The sequence below is a fragment of the Oncorhynchus nerka genome, linkage group LG23, assembly GCF_034236695.1.
Source record: "Oncorhynchus nerka isolate Pitt River linkage group LG23, Oner_Uvic_2.0, whole genome shotgun sequence".
NCBI lineage: Eukaryota > Metazoa > Chordata > Actinopteri > Salmoniformes > Salmonidae > Oncorhynchus > Oncorhynchus nerka.
The window spans coordinates 39,360,419-39,387,071 of NC_088418.1; the positions used below are offsets into that span (position 1 = coordinate 39,360,419).

Consider the following 26,653-nt stretch of genomic DNA (forward strand, 5'->3'; position numbering starts at 1 on the left):
ATAACCCCTCTGTTTGGTTCTGATGTCCTTTACATACAGTAGCGCTCACCCTGCCGTCTTTTACCCCAGGCTGTAGTAACAGGGAGGGGTAGAAACGTGGAGGGCGGGCCCTGACTGCATTCGCCTTGTAATGTATTCCCGTGATCGCATCGCCATCTTGTTGCAATCCCTCTTTTACGTGTGAGAAAGCATTTATCCAAGGAATATATTTTTACTCCTTTTCTTTCCGGTGAGAGGAAGAAAGGAATAAACAAAGTGCGCGTTCGTGTCTGCTGCGTTCCAGACAGTGCTCCCCGGCGGATCTCGGCTGTGCCTTTTTTCTTCTGTCCTGGGCGATCGGGTAGCCTACGGTGAGGGGCGCACGATGAGCATCGATACTCTTCTGGAAGCGGCCAGATATCTGGAATGGCAAGCCCAGCAACAACAGATCACACATGGTAAGAAAGGGGTACTCAGGTGGGAACCGGCGGGGGGCCTGCGGGAGTTCACAGTCTAGGTAAACCTTTGGAATAGCAGGATTAGGCTTGGTCGGTATATTGGGGGGGTCCACACCTACTTTAACCCCGAACGGTTATGCATTCCCACCGATCATCCTAGGTCCTGCTGGGAAACATCGTTTTCACTCAATAGCCTGTTCATGGACCCTTTATCGGTCATTCATGAACATAGCCTGACTGACCCTCTATAGTTTGACTAATGCATTTATTTTCATTTATCAATATGGGAGCAGGAGGTATTTTTCTACCTCGGTTTCCGGGTTAAATCACAGCTATATATAGCTTTGCTGCTACTAATATGCGCACTCTGTCTATGTGTGGCTAGTTATGCTGTATCTACTGACATATTGCCGTGCGTTCTGCACTCCAGAACGCTTCTGTATTTGTTTCGGGTTGGCTCCAAAGCATGTGTTGTTGCTTGCTACAATGTTGCAACTGTGGATCACACACACGCGTGTTACTATGTTACAACAGTACATTACATGTACTGTCGTCATTAGTCTTCAGTCTTTTATACTCTTGGAAATTCTTAACATGTTTTGGGCGTAAAAGATAGGTCGAGTAGGGTTATATTTGTAGCTTGTTTTGCAGTAGTAGACTAATGATTGCAGAATTTTGGCAAGGCTATTGATGGTCGATGTTGCAATCTGGTCTCAGAGCATTTCGTATTATTCGTTATATAAATCCGAGACACTATTTAACATGATATGTTATGTTTGGTATGGTTACATAAGACAGATGGTTACTTAAGGCAAAAACGAAAGAAGGGTGGTTGGTTGAGACACGGGTGGGTGTATAATGCGAAGTCTAGCAACCCAAAAGTTGTCAGTTCAAATTTTATCACAGACAACTTTATCATTTTTGATAAATAGCAACTTTCAATTACTTACTACATTTGAGCTACTTTGCAACTACTTAGCATGTTAGTTAACTTAAAAACTTACCCAAACCCCTGGCCTAGCTAACGTTAGCCACCTAACTAGAATTTGTAACATATCATATGTTTAGCAAATTCATAACATATATTATGAATTGTAATTTGTAACATATCGTACGAAAATAGGTGCTGGACATCCACAAATTAGTACATACCATACAAAACATAACATATCATACTAAATGGAGTGTCTACGTACAGAATAATACAAAAATGATCTGATACCAGGTTGCATAGGGCGGTGGCAGGCAGCAGAACAACCGGAGAGGCTCCTGCAAGCAGGCTCTCTCTTTTACATAATGCTCTGACATTGCTCAGATATCTTATGACACTCCGGGGCGGGACACACACACAACCTTACTCCCTGTCCAGCTGTGTGTGTGAAACGTCAAACACAGCATGGGTGTCCGTTTAACGGGGTTGTGAACTGAATCACAGTTATTCACAGGATATTTCATCGACGGTTGGTGATTTATCGCCACATATTGGGAAGAAGGCTTTTTGTTTCACTCATCTGGTGACGTGTCAGTTCATCCACACGCCCCTAGTGGCACATGCATACCGTGTGCCTAAGAGGACCTGCCCCCGACCACCACGTGCATGCCAGAATGACTGGCGCACAGGTCACAGTGGGGGGAAAGTAGGGCAACCCCCCCTTTTCTCTCCCTCTAGCTCTTCCTTTTTTTCAAATTAAAAGTATATGGACACCTTTCTCCCTCTCTCAATGAAAGAGTTATGTAATTAATGTTAGCATGTTTTTAAATCTGGAGCAGGGCTGAAAAGAAACTGTGTGTGTGTGTGTGTGTGTGTGTGTGTGTGTGTGTGTGTGTGTGTGTGTGTGTGTGTGTGTTGCATGTATGTACACTACATGACCAAAAGTATGTGGGCACCTGCTCATCCAACATCTCGTTCCAAAATCACAGACATTAATATGGATTTGGTCCCCCCTTTGCTGCTATAACAGTCTCCTCTCTTCTGGGAAGGCTTTCCACCAGATGTTGGAACATTGCTGTGGGGACTTGCTTCCATTCAGCCACAAAAGCATTAGTGAGGTCGGGCGCTGATGTTGGGCGATTAAGCCTGTCTCGCAGTCGGCGTTCCAATTCATCCCAAAGGTGTCCGATGGGGTTGAGGTCAGGGCTCTGTGCAGGCAAGTCAAGTTCTTCCACACCAACCTCAACAAATCATTTCTGAATGGACCTGGCTTTGTGCACAGGGGTATTGTGATGCTGAAACAGGAAAGGGCCTTCCCCCAAACTGTTGCCAAAAAGTTGGAAGCACAGAATTGTCTAGAATGTCATTGTATGCTGTAGCGTTAAGATTTCCCTTCACTGGAATTAAAGGGGCCTAGCCCAAACCATGAAAGACAGCCCCAGGGGTTCGATCCCAGGCTGTGTCACCGCCGGCTGTGACCGGGAGCCCTATAGGGCGGCTCACAATTCGCCCAGCGTCGTCCGGGTTAGGGGAGGGCTGGGGGGGGTCCTCCTTGCCCATCGCACTCAAGCGATGACGGGTCGGGTGCCTGCCAGCTGACTTCGGTCGTCAGTTGAACGGTGTTTCCTCCGACACATTGGTGCGGCTGGCGTCCGGTTAAGCGAGCAGCGTGTTAAGATGCAGCGTGGTTTGGCGGGTCATGTTTCGGAGGACGCATGACTTGACCTTTGCCTCTCCCGAGCCTGTTGGGGAGTTGCAGCGATGAGACAAAATCACAACTACAAATTGGGGAGAAAACGGTTGTACAATTCAAAAAGGGAAAAAAAGAACAACAAAAAACCAGCCCCAGACCATTATTCCTCCTCCACCAAACTTTACAGTTGGCACTATGCATTGGGGCAGGTAGTGTTCTCATGGCATCTACCAAACCCAGATTCGTCCATTGGACTGCCAGATGGTGAAGCGCGATTCATCACTCCAGAGAATGCGATTTCACTGCTCTAGTGTCCAATGGCAGCGAGCTTTACACCACTCCAGCCAATGCTTGACATTGCACATGGTGATCTTTAGGCTTGTGTGTGGCTGCTCGGGCATGGAAACCCATATCATGAAGCTCCCAACGAACAGTTCTTGTACTGACGTTGCTTCCAGAGGCAGTTTGGAACTCGGTAGTGAGTGTTGCAACCGAGGACAGACGATTTGTACGCACTTCAGCACTCGGCGGTCCCGTTCTGTGAGCTTGTGTGGCTTACCACTTCGTGGCTGAGACGCTGTTGCTCCTAGACATTTCCACTTCACAATAACAGCACTTACAGATGACCGGGGCAGCTCTAGCAGGGTAGAAATTTGACAGACTGACTTGTTGGAAAGGTGGCATCCTATGACGGTGCTACGTTGAAAGCCACTGAGCTCTTCAGTAAGGCCATTCTACTGCCAATGTTTGTCTATGGAGATTGCATGGCTATGTGTTCAATTTTATACACCTGTCAGCAACAGGTGTGGCTAAAATAGCCAAATCCTAGCCTCCCGAGTGGCGCAGTGGTTAAGGGCGCTGTACAATTGGCCTAGTGTCGTCCGGGTTAGGTAGGGTTTGGCCGGTAGGGAAATCCTTGTCTCATCGCGCACCAGTGACTCCTGTGGCGGGCCGGGCACAGTGCGCGCTAACCAAGGTTGCCAGGTGCACAGTGTTTCCTCCGACACATTGGTGTGGCTGGCTTCCAGGTTGGATGGTGCTGTGTTAAGAAGCAGAAGGTTGCCAGGTGCACGGTGTTTCCTCCGACACATTGGTGCGGCTGGCTTCGGGGTTGGATGGCGCTGTGTTAAGAAGCAGTGCGTCTTGGTTGGGTTGTGTATCGGAGGACGCATGACTTTCAACCTTCGTCTCTTCCGAGCCCATACGGGAGTTGTAGCGATGAGACAAGATAGTAGCTACTAAACAATTGGATTCCACAAAATTGGGGAGAAAAGGGGTAAAAAATAAAATAAAATAAAAAATGAATAGCCAAATCCAGTCATTTGAAAAGGCGACCACAAACTTTTGTATGTATGTGTGAGAACTTTTTCAGAGCGGAAGAGAAAGGTCAGGGAGTCTGGAAAGTGTGCTTATCCCCCCCTCCCCGTTGCAATGCAGAGGTCCATCTCTCCCTCCCAACCTACCTCTTGTTTTCTCATTTACTTATCCGTTACTTTCTACATGTAATCCATTAGTTACTAGTCCAAAATTGTAATCAGTAACAATTTTGGATTAGCATAATCTAATTACTTTCAGTTACTTTTAGACAACTTTTTAGACCAAAATGAATATTGCCAATTGAATGACATATACATATATATATATGTATATGTCCTTTATCCTAATTATATATATATATATATATATAATTAGGATAAATCTATTTTAGAGTTTACATAACTGGCCATAAATGTATGCTGCATTTAAATGTATGGGTTATGTAGGATTCTTCTAACTCATTGCTTTCTACTTCAATAGAGATATTCATTTGATTAGGCTATGTCTTTAGGCTGTCAGATTTCAAGTCATTCCAATTAAATTAATACCACTTGATCTTCAAGAATTGGATTTAGAAATATATAGATTAGCCAAATAGTTTTACCTGAGCATAACCCCAAAACAAAGGACTTATTAGCCTACTCTGTTGTTTAGGATTGTGTTGTCATGAAGAACTGATTGGGCTCATTGCTTCGAGTTGCAAAATAAATACTGCTCTCATGGAATGGCATGCTTTGTGCACTACCCAATTTTTTTTTGTACCTTTAGTTAACTAGGCAAGTCAGTTAAGAACAAATTCTTATTTCCAATGACGGCCTATTTGCATGTGAAAATGAATGAAATATGCTACATTTGTTATAGGCCTATTGTTCACGTTTTTTGTTGGTGACACTTTGATACCTTGATCATTTGCAGCTGTTTAAAGTCTATCAAAAGTGTTTGAGCATGTTAGCATGTTAGCATGTTAGGCCTATGGAAAAAATCCCAGGACAAATTAGATTGAGCAATAAAAGCCCCAGTCATGGTCGTGTTATATGAAACTCATTTTTGCCCGTATGTAAAGCACAATACCACGGAGGAGTTTAGAAGGGAGGAACACCCTCAAACGTTTATTCCACACAGACTGGATACTCACTATGCAGCTGTTGCAAGAGCACATTGTTCACTGGCTGTCCACTGGTTGCAAAAACAATGCTTGAAAAGGCGGCTTAAACTTCTACAATTCAACCATTATTGGGTTAAAATACAGACATAGGCCTACATTTGTTTACAGCCTTCCACAACAACGTGCTCCTGAATGGCGCAGCGGTCTAAGGCACTGCATCTCAGTGCAAGAGGCGTCACTACAGTCCCGGGTTCGAATCCAGGCTGAATCACTTCCGGCTGTGATTGGGTGTGCCATAGGGCGTTGCACAATTGGCCCGGGTTTGGCCAGGGTAGGCCTTCATTGTAAATAAGGATTTGTTCTGAACTAACTTGCCTTGTTAAATTAAGGTTGAATAAAAACTATCCGTAAGGTGCAATTAGCTAAATGAGAGAGCAGCAGTGTGATTCACCTCATTGGGCTATGTAGATATATCAATAATAAGTGATATCCATATCGCCCGTAGGCCACACCCCTGCTGTCGTCCTTATCTCCAGTTGGATGTACTGGATAATCCTTGGATGCTGACAGCAGTCACACCATTGGACTGTAGCCTACAAAAGCCCTTCCCCGCGATTCATCAAACCCATTTGGTGTGTCATCAATATGGTCTCTGACTTGTGGTCAGACTCGCTCAGGTGGAACAAACTGAAACTTGTGCCTTTTTTCAATGTGTGTGTGTGTGTGTGTCTGTCAAACTTCTAGCAATGTTCACACAGTTGGTTTTGTAACTGTATGTACAGTGTATATTTGATATGTAGTACATTTAAGCATGAGTGAACTCCGTGGTGTGCCACCTTTTTAGTTAAGTGTTCTTGCCTGTGGGATCCCTCGTATCGTGTGCATCTAAGTTTGCCTTGGATCTGTGGTTACTGCCGTTTCATTGAGCATGCTCATTTAAGACAAACCCCTTTTGTCTAGTGTGTGTGTGTGATTTTGCTTGCCTGTGTGTCTGCTGTGTGCTGTGTTTACTGATGTGCATATGTGTTGACCTGTGTGTGTACATGTGCATGTGTATATGCGTGTCAGCTACACCGTGTTTGGTGTGCATTGCGCATGTTGCCGGCTCCAATGACACCACTGAGTAGACCCATTCAACCCACCAGCCTATCACAGGCCTGGACCAAGGGCTGTCAGAGAAAGACCCTGTCCTCACGTCCCATCGGTCGGTCTGCCTCTAGGATGACATCATTATGTGTGTGTGTGTGTGTGTGTGTGTGTGTGTGGGGGGGTGTTCACCACTTCACCTAAGACAGTTTTGTCTGTGAAATATGAATTCTACTACATTTTTGTACTGCTATACGAGATGAAGCCTTGAAGTGCCTACATTTCTAACCATCATCCCCCTCTCTTTCCTCTTATATGTTATTCTTCTCCTCGCCCAAAGAGGAGGAGCGTTGCAGAGAGAAGGCGGAGCTTCACAGCCGGGAGGCAGAGTCCAGACGAGCAGAGGTTGTGACCTGTGCGGACCAGCCAATCAGATTCAACCATGTCACCTGGGGGCCATCACAGCATTGGCCTGAGTCATCACAACATTGTCAGCACCAGCACCTCTCTTCCTCCTCTCACCCTCTTCCCCTCTCCCTCCCTCCTCCCCCCATCTCCATCGCTGTCATCCCCATGGTACCCGTTGTCACAGCTACGCCCTCTGTACCGCCCCTTCCCGTCATCACGACGATCGCTGCTGCGGCAACCTCGCTCCACCTCGGAGGCACCCAGGTGATGAAGGGAGGCTCCTCCCCTACTCAGCAGCAGCCAATCCAGCGCCAGCTGGCAGCCCAGGTGAAGGCGGAGCCTAACTCGATGACACCACAGACAGGCGGAAGCCCTAGCCAATCCCAACCTCCAATTCAGATTCCGTACCCGACCTCCATCATCACCAAAGCCGCTTCCCAACATGCACTACTTCCACAGCAAGCCATTCCCACGCAGCCACGCCCAAACGGAACCATCATGGATGACCTGAGAGGGTTGGACGGGAAGAGACGACCTGGAGGGTGAGAGAGTCCTCGCTTTTTGAGGGCATACATTTTGCATGGATTTTCACTGATCACCGACTAAGGATAATAATAACGACTATAATAAATGAGTAGTTATTTAGGATGCAAGGTGATTTGTAGATCAGCCAGTCAACAGTGGAACACCACGAGTGTAGTTGAACAAATGTCATCGAACACGCACAGTGTAGTCAAACATGATGGCATGTCATCGAACACGCACAGTGTAGTCAAACATGATGGCATGTCATCGAACACGCACAGTGTAGTCAAACATGATGGCATGTCATCGAACACGCACAGTGTAGACAAACATGATGGCATGTCATCGAACACGCACAGTGTAGTCAAACATGATGGCATGTCATCGAACACGCACAGTGTAGTCAAACATGATGGCATGTCATCGAACACGCACAGTGTAGTCAAACATGATGGCATGTCATCGAACACGCACAGTGTAGTCAAACATGATGGCATGTCATCGAGCACGCACAGTGTAGTCAAACATGATGGCATATCATCGAACACGCACAGTGTAGTCAAACATGATGGCATGTCATCGAACACGCACAGTGTAGTCAAACATGATGGTATGTCATCGAACACGCACAGTGTAGTCAAACATGATGGCATGTCATCGAACACGCACAGTGTAGTCAAACATGATGGCATGTCATCGAACACGCACAGTGTAGTCAAACATGATGGCATGTCATCGAACACGAACAGTGTAGTCAAACATGATGGCATGTCATCGAACACGAACAGTGTAGTCAAACATGATGGCATGTCATCGAACACGTACAGTGTAGTCAAACATGATGGTATATCATCGAACATGCACAGTGTAGTCAACCGTGATGTCATGTAATCGAACACAAACATGATGTCATGTAATCGAACACGCACAGTGTAGTCAAACATGATGTCATGTAATCGAACACAAACATGATGTCATGTAATCGAACACGCACAGTGTAGTCAAACATGATATCATGTAATCCAACACGCACAGTGTAGTCAAACATGATGGCATGTAATCGAACACGAACAGTGTAGTCAAACATGTCATGTAATCGAACAAACATGACGGCATGTCATCGAACACAAACACTGTAGTCAAACATGTCATGTAATCGAACAAACATGACAGCATGTCATCAAACACGCACAGTGTAGTCAAACATGTCGAACACAAACATGATGTCATGTAATCGAACACGCACAGTGTAGTCAAACATGTCGAACACAAACATGATGTAATGTAATCGAACACGAACAGTGTAGTCAAACATGTCGAACACAAACATGATGTCATGTAATCGAACACGCACAGTGTAGTCAAACATGTCGAACACAAACATGATGTCATGTAATCGAACACGAACAGTGTAGTCAAACATGTCGAACACAAACATGATGTCATGTAATCGAACACGAACAGTGTAGTCAAACATGTCGAACACAAACATGATGTCATGTAATCGAACACGCACAGTGTAGTCAAACATGTCGAACACAAACATGATGTCATGTAATCGAACAAACAGTGTAGTCAAACATGATGGCATGTCATCGAACACGCACAGTGTAGTCAAACATGATGGCATGTCATCGAACACGCACAGTGTAGTCAAACATGATGGCATGTCATCGAACACGCACAGTGTAGTCAAACATGATGGCATGTCATCGAGCAAACAGTGTAGTCAAACATGATGGCATATCATCGAACACGCACAGTGTAGTCAAACATGTCGAACACAAACATGATGTCATGTAATCGAACACGAACAGTGTAGTCAAACATGTCGAACACGCACAGTGTAGTCAAACATGTCGAACACAAACAACACGAACAGTGTAGTCAAACATGTCGAACACAAACATGATGTAATGTAATCGAACACGAACAGTGTAGTCAAACATGTCGAACACAAACATGATGTCATGTAATCGAACACGAACAGTGTAGTCAAACATGATGTCATGTAATCGAACACGCACAGTGTAGTCAAACATGATGGCATGTAATCGAACACGAACGGTGTAGTCAAATATGATGGCATGTCATCGAACACGCACGGTGTAGTCAAACATGATGGCATGTCATCGAACACGCACAGTGTAGTCAAACATGATGGCATGTCATCGAACACGCACAGTGTAGTCAAACATGATGGCATGTCATCGAACACGCACAGTGTAGTCAAACATGATGGCATGTCATCGAACACGCACAGTGTAGTCAAACATGATGGCATGTCATCGAACACGCACAGTGTAGTCAAACATGATGGCATGTCATCGAACACGCACAGTGTAGTCAAACATGATGGCATGTCATCGAACACGCACAGTGTAGTCAAACATGATGGCATGTCATCGAACACGCACAGTGTAGTCAAACATGATGGCATGTCATCGAACACGAACAGTGTAGTCAAACATGATGGCATGCCATCGAACACGTACAGTGTAGTCAAACATGATGGTATATCATCGAACATGCAAACACCGTGATGTCATGTAATCGAACACAAACATGATGTCATGTAATCGAACACGCACAGTGTAGTCAAACATGATGGCATGTAATCGAACACAAACATGATGTCATGTAATCGAACACGCACAGTGTAGTCAAACATGATATCATGTAATCCAACACGCACAGTGTAGTCAAACATGATATCATGTAATCCAACACGCACAGTGTAGTCAAACATGATGGCATGTAATCGAACACGAACAGTGTAGTCAAACATGTCATGTAATCGAACAAACATGACGGCATGTCATCGAACACAAACAGTGTAGTCAAACATGTCATGTAATCGAACAAACATGACAGCATGTCATCGAACACGCACAGTGTAGTCAAACATGTCGAACACAAACATGATGTCATGTAATTGAACACGCAGTGTAGTCAAACATGTCGAACACAAACATGATGTCATGTAATCGAACACGCACAGTGTAGTCAAACATGTCGAACACAAACATGATGTCATGTAATCGAACACGCACAGTGTAGTCAAACATGTCGAACACAAACATGATGTCATGTAATCGAACACGAACAGTGTAGTCAAACATGTCGAACACAAACATGATGTCATGTAATCGAACACGCACAGTGTAGTCAAACATGTCGAACACAAACATGATGTCATGTAATCGAACACGAACAGTGTAGTCAAACATGTCGAACACAAACATGATGTAATGTAATCGAACACGAACAGTGTAGTCAAACATGTTGAACACAAACATGATGTCATGTAATCGAACACGAACAGTGTAGTCAAACATGTTGAACACAAACATGATGTCATGTAATCGAACACGCACAGTGTAGTCAAACATGTCGAACACAAACATGATGTCATGTAATCGAACACGAACAGTGTAGTCAAACATGTCGAACACAAACATGATGGAATGTAATCGAACACGAACAGTGTAGTCAAACATGTCGAACACAAACATGATGTCATGTAATCGAACACGAACAGTGTAGTCAAACATGTCGAACACAAACATGATGTCATGTAATCGAACACGCACAGTGTAGTCAAACATGATGTCATGTAATCGAACACGCACAGTGTAGTCAAACATGATGGCATGTAATCGAACACGAACGGTGTAGTCAAACATGATGGCATGTCATCGAACACGCACAGTGTAGTCAAACATGATGGCATGTCATCGAACACGCACAGTGTAGTCAAACATGATGGCATGTCATCGAACACGCACAGTGTAGTCAAACATGATGGCATGTCATCGAACATGCACAGTGTAGTCAAACATGATGGCATGTCATCGAACACGCACAGTGTAGTCAAACATGATGGCATGTCATCGAACACGCACAGTGTAGTCAAACATGATGGCATGTCATCGAACACGCACAGTGTAGTCAAACATGATGGCATGTCATCGAACACGAACAGTGTAGTCAAACATGATGGCATGTCATCGAACACGTACAGTGTAGTCAAACATGATGGTATATCATCGAACATGCACAGTGTAGTCAACCGTGATGTCATATAATCGAACACAAACATGATGTCATGTAATCGAACACGCACAGTGTAGTCAAACATGATGTCATGTAATCGAACACAAACATGATGTCATGTAATCGAACACGCACAGTGTAGTCAAACATGATATCATGTAATCCAACACGCACAGTGTAGTCAAACATGATGGCATGTCATCGAACACGCACAGTGTAGACAAACATGATGGCATGTCATCGAACACGCACAGTGTAGTCAAACATGATGGCATGTCATCGAACACGCACAGTGTAGTCAAACATGATGGCATGTCATCGAACACGCACAGTGTAGTCAAACATGATGGCATGTCATCGAACACGCACAGTGTAGTCAAACATGATGGCATGTCATCGAGCACGCACAGTGTAGTCAAACATGATGGCATATCATCGAACACGCACAGTGTAGTCAAACATGATGGCATGTCATCGAACACGCACAGTGTAGTCAAACATGATGGTATGTCATCGAACACGCACAGTGTAGTCAAACATGATGGCATGTCATCGAACACGCACAGTGTAGTCAAACATGATGGCATGTCATCGAACACGCACAGTGTAGTCAAACATGATGGCATGTCATCGAACACGAACAGTGTAGTCAAACATGATGGCATGTCATCGAACACGAACAGTGTAGTCAAACATGATGGCATGTCATCGAACACGTACAGTGTAGTCAAACATGATGGTATATCATCGAACATGCACAGTGTAGTCAACCGTGATGTCATGTAATCGAACACAAACATGATGTCATGTAATCGAACACGCACAGTGTAGTCAAACATGATGTCATGTAATCGAACACAAACATGATGTCATGTAATCGAACACGCACAGTGTAGTCAAACATGATATCATGTAATCCAACACGCACAGTGTAGTCAAACATGATGGCATGTAATCGAACACGAACAGTGTAGTCAAACATGTCATGTAATCGAACAAACATGACGGCATGTCATCGAACACAAACACTGTAGTCAAACATGTCATGTAATCGAACAAACATGACAGCATGTCATCAAACACGCACAGTGTAGTCAAACATGTCGAACACAAACATGATGTCATGTAATCGAACACGCACAGTGTAGTCAAACATGTCGAACACAAACATGATGTAATGTAATCGAACACGAACAGTGTAGTCAAACATGTCGAACACAAACATGATGTCATGTAATCGAACACGCACAGTGTAGTCAAACATGTCGAACACAAACATGATGTCATGTAATCGAACACGAACAGTGTAGTCAAACATGTCGAACACAAACATGATGTCATGTAATCGAACACGAACAGTGTAGTCAAACATGTCGAACACAAACATGATGTCATGTAATCGAACACGCACAGTGTAGTCAAACATGTCGAACACAAACATGATGTCATGTAATCGAACACGCACAGTGTAGTCAAACATGATGGCATGTCATCGAACACGCACAGTGTAGTCAAACATGATGGCATGTCATCGAACACGCACAGTGTAGTCAAACATGATGGCATGTCATCGAACACGCACAGTGTAGTCAAACATGATGGCATGTCATCGAGCACGCACAGTGTAGTCAAACATGATGGCATATCATCGAACACGCACAGTGTAGTCAAACATGTCGAACACAAACATGATGTCATGTAATCGAACACGAACAGTGTAGTCAAACATGTCGAACACGCACAGTGTAGTCAAACATGTCGAACACAAACATGATGTCATGTAATCGAACACGAACAGTGTAGTCAAACATGTCGAACACAAACATGATGTAATGTAATCGAACACGAACAGTGTAGTCAAACATGTCGAACACAAACATGATGTCATGTAATCGAACACGAACAGTGTAGTCAAACATGATGTCATGTAATCGAACACGCACAGTGTAGTCAAACATGATGGCATGTAATCGAACACGAACGGTGTAGTCAAATATGATGGCATGTCATCGAACACGCACGGTGTAGTCAAACATGATGGCATGTCATCGAACACGCACAGTGTAGTCAAACATGATGGCATGTCATCGAACACGCACAGTGTAGTCAAACATGATGGCATGTCATCGAACACGCACAGTGTAGTCAAACATGATGGCATGTCATCGAACACGCACAGTGTAGTCAAACATGATGGCATGTCATCGAACACGCACAGTGTAGTCAAACATGATGGCATGTCATCGAACACGCACAGTGTAGTCAAACATGATGGCATGTCATCGAACACGCACAGTGTAGTCAAACATGATGGCATGTCATCGAACACGCACAGTGTAGTCAAACATGATGGCATGTCATCGAACACGAACAGTGTAGTCAAACATGATGGCATGCCATCGAACACGTACAGTGTAGTCAAACATGATGGTATATCATCGAACATGCACAGTGTAGTCAACCGTGATGTCATGTAATCGAACACAAACATGATGTCATGTAATCGAACACGCACAGTGTAGTCAAACATGATGGCATGTAATCGAACACAAACATGATGTCATGTAATCGAACACGCACAGTGTAGTCAAACATGATATCATGTAATCCAACACGCACAGTGTAGTCAAACATGATATCATGTAATCCAACACGCACAGTGTAGTCAAACATGATGGCATGTAATCGAACACGAACAGTGTAGTCAAACATGTCATGTAATCGAACAAACATGACGGCATGTCATCGAACACAAACAGTGTAGTCAAACATGTCATGTAATCGAACAAACATGACAGCATGTCATCGAACACGCACAGTGTAGTCAAACATGTCGAACACAAACATGATGTCATGTAATTGAACACGCAGTGTAGTCAAACATCGAACACAAACATGATGTCATGTAATCGAACACGCACAGTGTAGTCAAACATGTCGAACACAAACATGATGTCATGTAATCGAACACGCACAGTGTAGTCAAACATGTCGAACACAAACATGATGTCATGTAATCAACACGAACAGTGTAGTCAAACATGTCGAACACAAACATGATGTCATGTAATCGAACACGCACAGTGTAGTCAAACATGTCGAACACAAACATGATGTCATGTAATCGAACACGAACAGTGTAGTCAAACATGTCGAACACAAACATGATGTAATGTAATCGAACACGAACAGTGTAGTCAAACATGTTGAACACAAACATGATGTCATGTAATCGAACACGAACAGTGTAGTCAAACATGTTGAACACAAACATGATGTCATGTAATCGAACACGCACAGTGTAGTCAAACATGTCGAACACAAACATGATGTCATGTAATCGAACAAACAGTGTAGTCAAACATGTCGAACACAAACATGATGGAATGTAATCGAACACGAACAGTGTAGTCAAACATGTCGAACACAAACATGATGTCATGTAATCGAACACGAACAGTGTAGTCAAACATGTCGAACACAAACATGATGTCATGTAATCGAACACGCACAGTGTAGTCAAACATGATGTCATGTAATCGAACACGCACAGTGTAGTCAAACATGATGGCATGTAATCGAACACGAACGGTGTAGTCAAACATGATGGCATGTCATCGAACACGCACAGTGTAGTCAAACATGATGGCATGTCATCGAACACGCACAGTGTAGTCAAACATGATGGCATGTCATCGAACACGCACAGTGTAGTCAAACATGATGGCATGTCATCGAACATGCACAGTGTAGTCAAACATGATGGCATGTCATCAAACAGTGTAGTCAAACATGATGGCATGTCATCGAACACGCACAGTGTAGTCAAACATGATGGCATGTCATCAACACACAGTGTAGTCAAACATGATGGCATGTCATCGAACACGAACAGTGTAGTCAAACATGATGGCATGTCATACAGTGTAGTCAAACATGATGGTATATCATCAAACATGATGTCAACCGTGATGTCATATAATCGAACACAAACATGATGTCATGTAATCGAACACGCACAGTGTAGTCAAACATGATGTCATGTAATCGAACACAAACATGATGTCATGTAATCGAACACGCACAGTGTAGTCAAACATGATATCATGTAATCCAACACGCACAGTGTAGTCAAACATGATATCATGTAATCCAACACGCACAGTGTAGTCAAACATGATGGCATGTAATCGAACACGAACAGTGTAGTCAAACATGTCATGTAATCGAACAAACATGACGGCATGTCATCGAACACAAACAGTGTAGTCAAACATGTCATGTAATCGAACAAACATGACAGCATGTCATCGAACACGCACAGTGTAGTCAAACATGTCGAACACAAACATGATGTCATGTAATCGAACACGCAGTGTAGTCAAACATGTCGAACACAAACATGATGTCATGTAATCGAACACGCACAGTGTAGTCAAACATGTCGAACACAAACATGATGTCATGTAATCGAACACGAACAGTGTAGTCAAACATGTCGAACACAAACATGATGTCATGTAATCGAACACGCACAGTGTAGTCAAACATGTCGAACACAAACATGATGTCATGTAATCGAACACGAACAGTGTAGTCAAACATGTCGAACACAAACATGATGTAATGTAATCGAACACGAACAGTGTAGTCAAACATGTTGAACACAAACATGATGTCATGTAATCGAACACGAACAGTGTAGTCAAACATGTCGAACACAAACATGATGTCATGTAATCGAACACGCACAGTGTAGTCAAACATGATGTCATGTAATCGAACACGCACAGTGTAGTCAAACATGATGGCATGTAATCGAACACGAACGGTGTAGTCAAACATGATGGCATGTCATCGAACACGCACGGTGTAGTCAAACATGATGGCATGTAATCGAACACGAACGGTGTAGTCAAACATGATGTCATGTAATCGAACACGAACGGTGTAGTCAAACATGATGGCATGTAATCGAACACGAACGGTGTAGTCAAACATGATGTCATGTAATCGAACAGAACGGTGTAGTCAAACATGATGGCATGTAATCGAACACGAACGGTGTAGTCAAACATGATGGCATGTAATCGAACACGCACAGTGTAGTCAAACATGATGGCATGTCATCGAACACCAACAATTGGTGTGGAAGTCAGTTTTTATACAGATGTTGCGTTTTGCAGAGCTGGAACCAGAGAGGTGCACAACAAACTGGAGAAGAACAGAAGAGCTCACTTGAAGGATTGTTTTGATACACTGAAGAAGAACGTTCCAAACGTAGATGAGAAGAAGACCTCTAACCTCAGTGTTCTACGCAGTGCCCTGCGATACATACAGGTAGGCTACGTGTGTGATGTTAGGGTGGTGCATTCTCCTTTTCTCTTTCCCCCTGCCTTTTATCTTGCTTTTCTTGTTCTCATTCTCGCTCCCAATTCAAATAAATGTTTTTTTCTTTATTAGCCAAAATTCACAGAAAACATAGCGATTAGAGCTGTATTCTAATTAAGCTACCATTTCCTTTTTTCTCTCATTCCCTCCCTCCCTCTCTTTTCCTGGATCCTTGGCCACGTGAGTTGAGAGCACATGGCTAACGCGAGCTCAGTGACGTCAACCCCCCTCCCTCCCTCTGCCCCGCTTGGCTATGCCCCTCCCTCACCCACATGGCAGAGTGAGAGAGACACACTGAGCACACTCTGTTCTGCTGCTGCTCAGCTCTTTGTCTCTACCTCCCTCTCTCTCTTTCTGTCTACCTCTGTTTCTTTTTTTTTTTTGCACTGTCATCCCTCTTTCCTTCTCATGCTTTCTCTTTCCAGTTATACATCCCTTTCTCTACCCCTTTTCCTCTCTTTCTCTCCTCCCCCTCTCTCAGTTTCTGCCCTTTAGAACACTTGGTAACCATAGAGACAGCCGGCAGGTGGTCAGAACACTGCAGGAGGTCCAATTCTTTACTCAGTGTGTGTGTGTGTTTGTGTTCCGGGTGTATTTATACAAGGATGTGTTTGTGGAATTGTGTGTTAAGTCTGCAGGGTTTGTACTCACACCAGCACAAAATGAAAAATATTATGCTGATTGATGATGAGGATCATGATGACGAAGGCTTTGCAAAAATAGGTGCTGTGATTGTTTTGAGGAAGATATCTCCAGAAGCACACTGGTCACTGATACAATGATCTCTGGGAGGGTATCAGCAGGAGATCTCCATCCTAGTGATGGAGAGAGAGAGGGGGAGCAAAGAGAGATGAGGGAACCTTAGAGGGTGGTAGGAGATACTTTTGGCCATGAAGTGTATGTGGACACCACTTCATATTAGGATGTCTATTTCAGCCACACTCGTTGCTGACAGGTGTATGAAATCGAGCACACACATGCAATCTCCATAGACAAACATTGGCAGTAGAATGGCCTTACTGAAGAGCTCAGTGACTTTCAACGTGGCACCTTCATAGGATGCCACCTTTCCAACAGGTCAGTTTGCAAAGTTTCTGCCCTGCTAGAGCTGCCCCGGTCATCTGTACGTGCTGTTATTGTGAAGTGGAAACGTTTAGGAGCAACAATGGCTCAGCTGCGAAGTGGTAGGCCACACAAGCTCACAGCACAGAACCGCTGAAGTGTGTAGCGCATAAACATTGTCTGTCCTCAGTTGCAACACTAACCTGCCTCAGGAAGCAACGTCAGTACAAAAACTGTTCGTCGGGAGCTTTATGAAATGGGTTTCCATGGCCGAGCAGCCACACACGAGCCTAAGATCACCATGCGCAATGCCAAGTGTCGACTGGAGTGGTGTAAAGCTCGCTACCATTGGACTCTGGAGCAATGGAAACACATTCTCTGGAGTAATGAATCACGCTTCACCATCTGGCCGTCCCACGGACGAATCTGGGTTTGACGGATGCCAGGAGAACACTACCTGCCCAAATGCATAGTGCCAACTAACGTTTGGTGGAAGAGGAATAATGGCCTGGGGCTGTTTTTCATGGTTCAGGCTAGGCCCCTTAGTTCTAGTGAAGGGAAATCTTAACATTATAGCATACAAAGACATTCTAGATGATTCTGTGCTTCCAACTTTGTGGCAACAGTTTGGGGAAGGTCCTTTCCTGTTTCAGCATGATAATGCCCCCGTGCACAAAGCGAGGTCCATACAGAAAGGGTTTGTTGAGATCGGTGTGGAATAACTTGACTGGCCTGCACAGAGCCCTGACCTCAACCCCATCGAACACCTTTGGGATGAATTGGAACACCGACTGCAAGTCAGGCCTAAACGCCCAACATCAATGCCTGACCTCAGTAACGCTCATAGCTGAATGCTGCGGGGACTTGATTCCAATGTTCCAACATCTAGTGGAAAGCCTTCCCAGAAGAGTGGAGGCTGTTATAACAGCAATGTTTCTACATCTAGTGGAAAGCCTTCCCAGAAGAGTGGAGGCTGTTATAACAGCAATGTTCCTACATCTAGTGGAAAGCCTTCCTAGAAGAGTGGAGGCTGTTATAACAGCAATGTTCCTACATCTAGTGGAAAGCCTTCTCAGAAGAGTGGAGGCTGTTATAGCAGCAATGTTCCTACATCTAGTGGAAAGCCTTCCTAGAAGAGTGGAGGCTGTTATAGCAGCAGTGTTCCTACATCTAGTGGAAAGCCTGCCCAGAAGAGTGGAGGCTGTTATAACAGCAAAGGGAGACCAACTCCATATTAAATGTCCATGATTTTGGAATGAGATGTTCAACGACCAGTCCACATACTTTTGGCCTTATAGTGTATATGGAAGTGGGGGATGGAGGAAAGGAGAGGGGGATTGAAGGGGAGATTAAGGAAGAGAGGGGAGTAGTCAGCTGGATCAGTAAGCTGGAAAACAACCAATTACATGACTCTTTAGATGAAATTCCACCTTTATATATCTTCCAATTAGATTCCTCCTTATAAACTGTCACTCTCCTGCTCAACCGCAGAAACCCTTGTGGATGTTGTTACCAAGGAAACGGCTATGTGTGGCAGCTGTTGCCGTGGTGTTGGAGAAGCAAGTAGACCTAATGAGCGCACACACACACCAACCTGCATTTTCCTCTCCTGCACCACCATGCGTGTCCTCATCGGGAAGGTGTGTGTGTTGAGCTGGTCTGTTCACCAACACACACAATTACACCAATACACATAGTTAGACAAACACTCGCAACCAGACACCGAGCCAGTTGGTCAATGAATAGTCAGTGGTGCACTGGGAGAAGGAAAGGCTATCATACATATAGCTATCAAAATGACTTGTTTCATTTCTTCGCTGATATTGATGAATGAATATGCAATGTAAAAATGAATGATTTGTCTCTCATGATATAGGATTATCAATATGATTAATGGTACAACAAACCACACAGACTGTAGAAGCGTATAGGCTAATCCTGATCACTGGACTACACACACACACACACACACATATCTCTCTTACAAAGCTCCAGTAACACCTCTGCGGAGAGAAATGGGAGCCCTTTGAATGTTGAGCCGGAATGGCGTGTTCCTGGCTAGCAGTGAATGTAGTGTATTTGGAGGGGTGGGGAGAGAAACTGACCTCGCGTGTGGACTCCATCACGTGCCTGCTAAGAGTAAACCGCTTTGCTCACTGAACTCAGTGCCCTGTAGTCGGATCATGTGATGTCCCTCTCTCTCCTTTTTTCGTTTGTTTGCTATCCGTCTTCTCCTCTATCCCATCTCTATTATCACCGCCATCTTGTGATCTTCTGTTCTCTAACTCTTTCTTTCCACCCTGTGCTCTCTCTTCCTCTCTCACTCCCCCTCAGCAGAGAGTTGCGTGTGCCTGTGTTTAGGAGCCCCTCAGACCACTCAGTAACTTGGTCCGAGAACCATTTGTCTGCATGACTACTGCACGCCTCTCTCTCCCTTTTCCTCCATCACGTCTTCCCCTCGCTCCCTGTCATAAGTTTACTCTTCTCATCCCCATGATGTCTGGAGTGCACACACGCACACGGTTGGGTCAGTTCTGGGCAGCTGTTATTGGTTTATGTGAAATGTGTGTTTGCATGTGTGTTATGAGCAAGGAGTGTGTTAATGTCCTTTTCTCAGACTTTGAGAATGAGTTTAATTTACGGTAATGTGTACCAAGTGTGTTGGTATTACATATGCTGATGTATGTGTGTGTGTGTGTGTCTCCCTGTCCCCCAGACTCTGAAGCGAAAGGAGAAGGAGTATGAACACGAGATGGAGCGTCTGGCGAGAGAGAAGATCTCCACGCAGCAGAGACTGGCTGAGCTGAAGAACGAGCTGAGTCAGTGTATGGACGTTATGGAGATAGACAAGGTTCTCAGACAGACCGTACAACCAGAGGACGACCAGGCTTCTACTTCTACTGCCTCAGGTACACACACACACACACACACACACACACACACACACACATTTGCAGAAGAAAGCATGCTGTGTGCATACCAGGGTTTCCGTCAGAAACACATTTGACCGTCATGCTTATCAGTCTATAGCAGCATTTCCCAAACCTGGTCCTGGGGACCCCAAAGGGTCACCTAGCACTACACAGCTGATTCAAATCAATCAGCTAATCATCAAGCTTTGATTATTTTAAAATCAGCTGTATAGTGTTAGGGCAAAAACCAAAACAGGGACACTTTAGGGTCCCCAGGACCGAGTTTGGGAAACGCTGGTCTACAGGTTAATTTGCATAATATAGTGGAATTAAATTGCTGTGTGTGTATTTTCGTTAGTCATCATGTGGCCTATCTTTTTTATCCAACACAACTGTCACACGTACACAGCATACAGAGCCTATTTTGAGCAGGACGTTTCTCCTGCAGCTCCTCGGGCTGGTGCTGCTGAAGTACAACGCGTGCTTTTGTAAAAGCCCGTTCATTGTGCAACAATTTGAAATGCAATCTTGTGTTAAGTTTTGGTGAACAATTAAAAAGAACTAGGCCTACTATTTTTATTTCTCAACTGGTAGCCTAATTGAAGCACGCCTCCCATTCACCATTAAAGTGCAGGCAACAGGCTATCAGTGCGTCACCACCACTTTACAATGTGAGCTGGAGGCAGTATGCATTCTGAAAACACAGGCCTACTTAATAGTTTGAAACCTGACTGTTTTACTTCATATTATAAAGGCATGTCTTACCTTGCTTCATAGCAGCCTGTAGGCAAATCTGACCAGGGACGTCTTACCTTCCTTCATAGCAGAGCAGCCTATAGGCAAATCTGACCAGGGACGTCTTACCTTCCTTCATAGCAGAGCAGCCTATAGGCAAATCTGACCAGGGACATCTTACCTTGATTCATAACAGAGCAGCCTATAGGCAAATCTCACCAGGGACATCTTACCTTGCTTCATAGCAGAGCAGCCTGTAGGCAAATCTGACCAGGGACATCTTACCTTGCTTCATAGCAGAGCAGCCTGTAGGCAAATCTGACCAGGGACGTCTTACCTTCCTTCATAGCAGAGCAGCCTGTAGGCAAATCTGACCAGGGACGTCTTACCTTCCTTCATAGCAGAGCAGCCTATAGGCAAATCTGACCAGGGACGTCTTACCTTCCTTCATAGCAGAGCAGTCTGTAGGCAAATCTGACCAGGGACGACTTACCTTGCTTCATAACAGAGCAGCCTATAGGCAAATCTCACCAGGGACGACATACCTTGATTCATAGCAGCCTATAGGCAAATCTCACCAGGGACATCTTACCTTGCTTCATAACAGAGCAGCCTATAGGCAAATCTGACCAGGGACGACATACCTTGATTCATAGCAGCCTATAGGCAAATCTGACCAGGGACGTCTTACCTTGCTTCATAGCAGAGCAGCCTATAGGCAAATCTGACCAGGGACGACCTTGCTTGATTAGCAGAGCAGCCTATAGGCAAATCTCACCAGGGACGTCTTACCTTGCTTCATAGCAGAGCAGCCTATAGGCAAATCTGACCAGGGACGTCTTACCTTGCTTTATAGCAGAGCAGCCTGTAGGCAAATCTGACCAGGGACGTCTTACCTTGCTTCATAGCAGAGCAGCCTATAGGCAAATCTGACCAGGGACGACTTACCTTGCTTCATAGCAGAGCAGCCTGTAGGCAAATCTGACCATGGACGTCTTACCTTGCTTCATAGCAGAGCAGCCTATAGGCAAATCTGACCAGGGACGACTTACCTTGATTCATAGCAGCCTATAGGCAAATCTGACCAGGGACGTCTTACCTTGCTTCATAGCAGAGCAGCCTATAGGCAAATCTGACCAGGGACGACTTACCTTGATTCATAGCAGCCTATAGGCAAATCTGACCAGGGACGTCTTACCTTGCTTCATAGCAGAGCAGCCTATAGGCAAATCTGACCAGGGACGTCTTACCTTGCTTCATAGCAGAGCAGCCTGTAGGCGAATCTGACCAGGGACGTCTTACCTTGCTTCATAGCAGAGCAGCCTATAGGCAAATCTGACCAGGGACGTCTTACCTTGCTTCATAGCAGCCTATAGGCAAATCTGACCAGGGACGTCTTACCTTGCTTCATAGCAGAGCAGCCTATAGGCAAATCTGACCAGGGACGTCTTACCTTGCTTCATAGGAGCCTATAGGCAAATCTGACCAGGGACAACTTACCTTGCTTCATAGGAGCCTATAGGCAAATCTGACCAGGGACGTCTTACCTTGCTTCATAGCAGAGCAGCCTATAGGCAAATCTGACCATGGGCATCTTACCTTGCTTCATAGCAGCCTATAGGCAAATCTGACCAGGGACGTCTTACCTCGCTTCATAGCAGAGCAGCCTATAGGCAAATCTGACCAGGGACGTCTTACCTTGCTTCATAGCAGAGCAGCCTATAGGCAAATCTGACCAGGGACGACTTACCTTGCTTCATAGCAGAGCAGCCTATAGGCAAATCTGACCAGGCACGTCTTACCTTGCTTCATAGCAGAGCAGCCTATAGGCAAATCTGACCATGGACGTCTTACCTTGCTTCATAGCAGAGCAGCCTATAGGCAAATCTGACCATGGACGTCTTACCTTGCTTCATAGCAGCCTATAGGCAAATCTGACCAGGGACGTCTTACCTTGCTTCATAGCAGAGCAGCCTATAGGCAAGTCTGACCAGGGACGACTTACCTTGCTTCATAGCAGAGCAGCCTCTAGGCAAATCTGACCAGGGACGTCTTACCTTGCTTCATAGCAGAGCAGCCTATTGGCAAATCTGACCAGGGACGACTTACCTTGCTTCATAGCAGAGCAGCCTATAGGCAAATCTGATCAGGGACGACTTACCTTGCTTCATAGCAGAGCAGCCTCTAGGCAAATCTGACCAGGGACGTCTTACCTTGCTTTATAGCAGAACAGCCTATAGGCAAATCTGACCAGGGACGACTTACCTTGCTTCATAGCAGAGCAGCCTATAGGCAAATCTGACCAGGGGCGTCTTACCTTGCTTCATAGCAGAGCAGCCTGTAGGCAAATCTGACCAGGAACGACTTACCTTGCTTCATAGGAGCCTGTAGGAAAATCTGACCATGGAAACATGGAGGCAAATCTTTTATAGACGTCATAGGCGATGCGTGAGTTTCAAATTTGGGGGTACCTTATAATTTCTCCTCCCATTTCTATCGATCTGTGTGCCAGTCATGATTTTCATATGCACATTTTCCTGGAACAGTTTCTTTCTAATAATACCGTTTTTGTTTCTCATAGTCATTGTCACGTGGCTCATCGTAAAAATGTGAAAGTAAAAAACGTGACATTGATACACGTGATCCTTTGGCAGTTAAAGAAACGAGCGCATGGAAACGAGCGCGACTCATAGCCTATAGTACAATGCAGCAGTAGTCCTAGAACTTCCATTGTCAACTAAGTCGAAATGCAGAAAACCGACAAATAAAAAAACATGATCAAGTCAGGTTGATTCGCCTCTCTACTCGCCTCACTGCCCCCCTTCCTCTCTTTTTGGTCAATTCCCCGTTAGGCCTACATACGTTTACTGCTGGGGACATATGCAATGGGGGAATTGATCAACAAAAATTAACATTCAAAAAGGGCAAATAATTTACAGTGAATGTGCAAGAATTGTCAGGAGACAAGCTGAGCCAGCCATTCTGGAGAGAGACTCACCTCTTATCGACGCCACACACCTCCCCTTCTTCTTGTCTCAACATTAGAAATTATACTCGAGGCACATATCTTAAGATACTTTTCACGGACAGCCGCAACTCAATCGGCAAGGCCTATTGCCATGCACTCTGCCCAGATTTCTGTGATCCCAAATAGACATAGGCCTACAGGCTTGTGATTTGAAACAATCCACAGCTATATAAAACACTTAATGATCCTCGATTCCTTTGTGGCTAAGTCATGCTTTCTGGTGATTTATTTGATTTATTAATAGACAGGAGTAATTATTTATCATTTGAATTATTTTATCATTTTGTCTACTTCCTAGCCTATTTGACTCGCCGCCATGAAAGACTTCATGTGCCATTTCTCTCCTCTTCCATTGGTTTTCATATCAATTTTCTTCCGTTGTCCAGAAGCCAAAAGGCACAATCCTAGTCAACAACAAATCTAAGTTTTAACACGTTTTCATCTCTATCACAAACTGCTCTTCTCAGTTTCACTGTTTAGAATGGACTTTTCCCTCAAATTACATTTTGGTTTGAAAATGGTGTTTTATTGGCTACTTCAATACAGGAGTTGCATGTGCTTCTAAAATGAATGACCATAATCTATATGTGATTTCTGTCATTCTGAGCACTGTGAGTGGATGCCCTAATGGGTTACGCACCCAATTCATATGGGTCCGGTAAATTTGTCGGATGGACGGTATATTAAAATCTTCCCGTTCACGTTGTCCAGCGCCACAGAAACCCTGGTGTAGACATACATGTCAATATGTGTGATGTGTTCTTATAGTGACATGTGCTGTATGAGTAATCGCTCTCCCTCTCTTTCAGAAGGAGAAGACAACTTTGACCAGGACATTGATGAAGACCTCTCCCCTCCTCCTCCACCCTTCTCCCTCCCCATTATACAGGCCAAATCATTCCTCACTCCTCACCTCTCCATCACACACAAGACCCTTTCCTCTGGGGTTCTGACCAGCCCCTCCCTCTTGGCCCCCTCCTCACCCCCAAGCTATCGCCCGCCCCCCACCTCACCCCCATCCGACCGTCCAAGTCTCACCCAAAGTCATCACCCACCCTTCCGTCATCCAGGCTGTCAATCACGTCCTCCCGGCTAATCACAAACACCTTACGCACATCGCTCCCTCTCCCAGTCCTGCCTCCTCCATCTCGCAGCCAATCACAGCAGCCGCCGCCGCTGCCCACCAGACAATCACGGCCCAGCCCATCGGACACATCACCGTCCACCCTGTGGCCCACCTGGGGGGTCCCCTGCCCCCCCACATGTACCCCCAGGGATTGACGGTCTCCCAGCCCACGGTGTTGGGGCATATCACCCACACCTTCACCCACCACACCCTTCCCCACGTCCAGGCTAGCCATGCTACCGCTAACGTGCCCCAGGTCAATGGGGCGGCTGTGCCTGGCCAGTGTGGCTCGTCCCTGGGGAAGCCCACAACCATGCTGGCCCACCACCACCACCACCACCACCATCACCACCCACAGCTGGTGGGACAAACCACCGTCCTCAACCCAGTCACCATGGTGACTGTACCACCCTTCCCTGTTAGCACACTCAAACTGGCCTGAGAGACAGGACAGGGAGGGGAGAGAGTGAGAGGGCGCGAGAGACAGCGGGAGGCGCGACAGAGAGAGAGGGGGCGACAGAGAGAGAGGGCGACAGAGAGAGAGGGCGCGACAGAGAGAGAGGGCGCGACAGAGAGAGAGGGGTGAGAGAGAGAGGGAGAGAGGGAGGGGGCGACAGAGAGATAGGGGGCGAGAGAGAGGGTGCGACACGAGAGAGAGGGTGGGTGCGACAGAGAGACAGCGAGGGGAGAGAGAGAGAGAGGGTGCGACAGAGAGGGAGGGAGGGTGCGACAGAGGGAGAGGGAGGGTGCGACAAAGAGAGAGCGAGGGTGCGACAGAGAGAGAGGGAGGGTGCGACAGAGAGAGAGGGGGGAGGGAGGGAGAGAGAGGGTGCGAGAGAGG

The 26,653-nt window shown here is 45.4% G+C and overlaps 1 pseudogene; it reads left to right on the forward strand.

Annotated features, from left to right (window-relative positions):
- Positions 1–86: 86 nt before the first annotated feature.
- Positions 87–26,422, forward strand: LOC115106084 (max-binding protein MNT-like; annotated as a pseudogene).
- The last annotated feature ends 231 nt before the right edge of the window (positions 26,423–26,653 follow it).